Source organism: Hevea brasiliensis, chromosome 4 (genome assembly GCF_030052815.1).
Source record: "Hevea brasiliensis isolate MT/VB/25A 57/8 chromosome 4, ASM3005281v1, whole genome shotgun sequence".
Taxonomy (NCBI): Eukaryota; Viridiplantae; Streptophyta; class Magnoliopsida; order Malpighiales; family Euphorbiaceae; genus Hevea; species Hevea brasiliensis.
In genome coordinates, this window is record NC_079496.1 from 44937473 (window position 1) to 44941173 (window position 3701).

The 3701-nt window shown below is 34.6% G+C and overlaps 1 non-coding gene across 1 annotated transcript; it reads left to right on the plus strand.

Annotated features, from left to right (window-relative positions):
- Nucleotides 1–395: 395 nt before the first annotated feature.
- LOC131179732 (small nucleolar RNA R71) lies at nucleotides 396–502 on the plus strand. The gene has a single exon (XR_009148619.1). It is a non-coding gene; the product is annotated as a small nucleolar RNA R71 (small nucleolar RNA).
- The last annotated feature ends 3199 nt before the right edge of the window (nucleotides 503–3701 follow it).

The window sequence follows — 3701 nt, forward strand, 5'->3', positions numbered from 1 at the left end:
GCTGTCCGAACCGACACCGGTCACCGAAACAGTAAAATGTACGTAATTGCTACAGTGAGGGTGTTACAGGACACATGTCAGTAGCATGACCCAAACCCGAACAAATTCCACATATCTTAACAGTTTGCATATTCCCTACAGCCAACTGCCTTACTAAAGAAGTTAAATCAGAAATCTGTTTCTCAAGGTTAGATGTACTTACCTCATTGACCTTCATAGGTGTGTGATCCATTCTTATTCCAAACTGCCGAGTATTTGCTGCCATGTTAGCAATCAGCCTCCTTACCTCTTTTGGTGTCTTGTCAACCAAAGCTCCTCCACTAGCAGCATCTATCATACTGCAGTCCATTAGTAGAAGTCTCTCATAGAAATACTGAATCAAAAGCTGCTCACTCATTTGATAATGGGGATAACTTGCACATAGTTTCTTAAATCGTTCCCAATACTCATACAAACTCTCTCCATTGTACTGCCGAATGCCATAAATTTCTTTTCTTATGTTGGCAGTACGGGAAGTAGGAAAATACTTCTCCAGAAATAATTGTTTCATCCCATTCCATGAGTTGACAGGCTCTGACGAAAGTTAATACAACTAATCATTAGCTGTGCCTTCCAGTGAGAAAGGGAAAGCTCAAAGCTTGATTTGATCCTCTGAAACTCCTTGAGGTTTTATGTTGGAACCCACAACATGAAATTCTTGTAAATGCTTATGTGGATCCTCACCTGCAAGACCATGAAACTTAGGCAACAAATGGATTAGACCAGATTTCAACTCAAAAGCAACATTTAAAGCAGGGTATTGAATACACAAACGCTATTGGTTTAGATAAGGAGCAACCAACTCTTTCAAGGTTCTAGCAGCCATGGTTTCGTTTTTAGAATTTGAATCCAAATCCGAATATGAACTTAACTCCCTTGGAGATTGGACTCCTTCAGATGTACTCAGAATCTGCTTAGCCAATTTTCTCAACTGTTTAGTTGTTTTTTCAACTTCTGGATCAAAGATCAACTCACCATATTGAGAAGTTTTTATCATAAACAAAAAGAAATCGAAGTAAAAATAGAAAAATGCCTCAAAACCCTAAAAAACAATGGAATTTGTAAAAGGGTGGGGCCAAGGAATCCCATGGATTGATTGGTCTTGATCAGAACGTCGTTTCCTTCAAAATAGCTATGGGCTGCCCTTCAAATTCAACCAAAATTCTTAATGAATAGTAACACCGTAATTTTTTTTTTTGAAAACCTAAAAACAGCAACAACTCACAAACAAAATTAATAACATAATATCCTAACACTAAAAACATCAAATCCAATAAATTTCACTCCCCGGCAACGGCACCAAAATTCTTGATGGCTATCGAATCCACCAAAAATTAAATTAACTGAAATCATTAATAATGAAATATTTTCTGCAGTAAGTGGTAAATCTAGGTTGAACCCTAGAGACTAAATTATTAAATTTCGTGCACTTGTATAATGGAAAAAGAAACAAAGGTTGGGGGAGTAATTCACAATCCAAAGAAGAAATAAAAAATCAGAAATTAAGAACTAAAATTAAATATGAAATTCTTAAATTAAATAAACTTCAATCCAAGGTAATTTGCATTCCAATGCATTGATTTGATCATAGACAAAAGAAATACAATTATCTCTTATTGAATACTTAACTTAGATTTACCAAACAGCGAGGTAAAATCCCTAACTTCCCTATACTCATCAATTCGAGCCCAGCACTCTTGTTGACTCTAATTATTAACTAAATTGGTGTTAGTAGTATGCCCTAGAGCATATCATTTAGTATGTATCTTGTACATATTTTTATTAATAAAAGGCATTTCTACTTTTCCGTTTACATAATATATTTATTTGTAATAGAGAAGGTCCATTGATATTTTGTTAGAAATTCTATTCTTAAGTTGTTAAGAATATGATTGATAGTATTTCTAGTATAAAGTATCATAAATAGGTTCACAAGGATACGTGACAATAAGGACATGACTTATCCAGAAAGATTGTATTCATGTTTATTCCCAAGTTATTTATATGAGATATAAATAAGATGGAATGGTGAGTCTCATGCCATATGACAAACATGATAGGCACTTATATATGATAAGTAGGTCAAACCAGTGACACTTATGACAAGCACATGGAGTTTACTCTTGTCAATGTATTGTCATAAATCATATCAGTGCATATAATCTCTGGACCTGAGATAGCACAGTTATCTTGTATATAGGTGGTTTGAGTTTGATACTACTTTCATACTTGTACTGTGTATAGGTATATGGGCATGTGTTGGCTCCTACTAGTTATATATGGAGGTAGGTGTTGATCAAGATGGAATCTGTTCCTCTAAGTAAATAGGGATAAAATCCTATGTTCATTTAATTGTTCTTAATGTTTCAAGTTCCTGGCTAGGACAGATAGATTTAATCAGAAAAGAGTTTCTGATGAGAAAATCTTTTTAATTAAGAACTGGAATTAAAAGAGAATATAATATTCATAGCAAATAGGATTTAACATAAACCATGACTCCAACTTGAATTGGGATTTTGTAACAGAGAGATTCTAGTGCATGGTAACATATGATTATAGGTTCATTTAAGGTAAACCTTATTACTGATTGGGTGGCCATGGCATGCTATGCTAGGTGTTAACCATGGTCTATGAGGTGCATAAAATAATTTAGAGAAATCATTTATGGTAAGAAAGAGTTCTGATGATATTAAGAGTTGATATCATGTCTCATTGCCAATTAGTGATGAGCCTAGTAAGTCACACACATACACAAGTAATCACCAAATTAAACATGATTTAATTAATTAATTAAAGAGTTTAATTGATTAATTAAATAGGTTTGGTTTGCAATTAGATTGCAAAGTCCCTAGCATGACTTGAAACCAAATCTAGATTATTGGATGTATAGTATAAGTTAAATTTATATTTAAAGTGTTTAAATATGAATTTAATTAATGAGAAATTAATCAATAAAGATTAATTAATTGATTTATATTTGATATAAATTAATTAGAAGAAGAGAAATAATTATTTCGGGTTGAGAACTCAAAATTAAGACACAGAGGCATTTTGGTCATTTCACAAGGTGACATGTCACGACCCAGGGATGGGGTTGGGACGTGCTTGTTCAACCAGCTACGCACTGGGGTGGAAACTTCGTGTCCCACATCGGAAACGGGAAGAAAATATTTGGGCCATATATGTGGGAGCTTTCCTCACCTGGTCAGCGCGCTTTTGGGAATGAAACCTCCCAAGGGACAAATCCGTGAGGCCCATGGGCCAAAGCGGACAATACTAACTGGAGAAGGATCGGGCTGTTACATGACATGTGGCACCATGTGATGGTGACACATGGCACTACACATAAGCTTGCCAAATGTCTTTTTATCATGTAAGATGATTAAAATTAAGATTAAATATAGGTTTGACACTTGGCACAATGTGATTGTGTCAATTAAACTTAGAGCCAATTAGAAAGTGACATGTGGCAAGGGTTTTAAGTGGTGACCTAGCTATATAAGTGTTGTTATGAAAAGAAAAAAAAAAAAGCTGCTACCTCTTCTTTGTGCCGCCACCTTGAAAGGCTTCTCCCTTCTTTTCTTTTCATCTCTCATCTATTCTAAGAGATTAGCAAACAATCTTTTGAATTAAAAATACTAGAAATCGTTTCTAATGTTCTG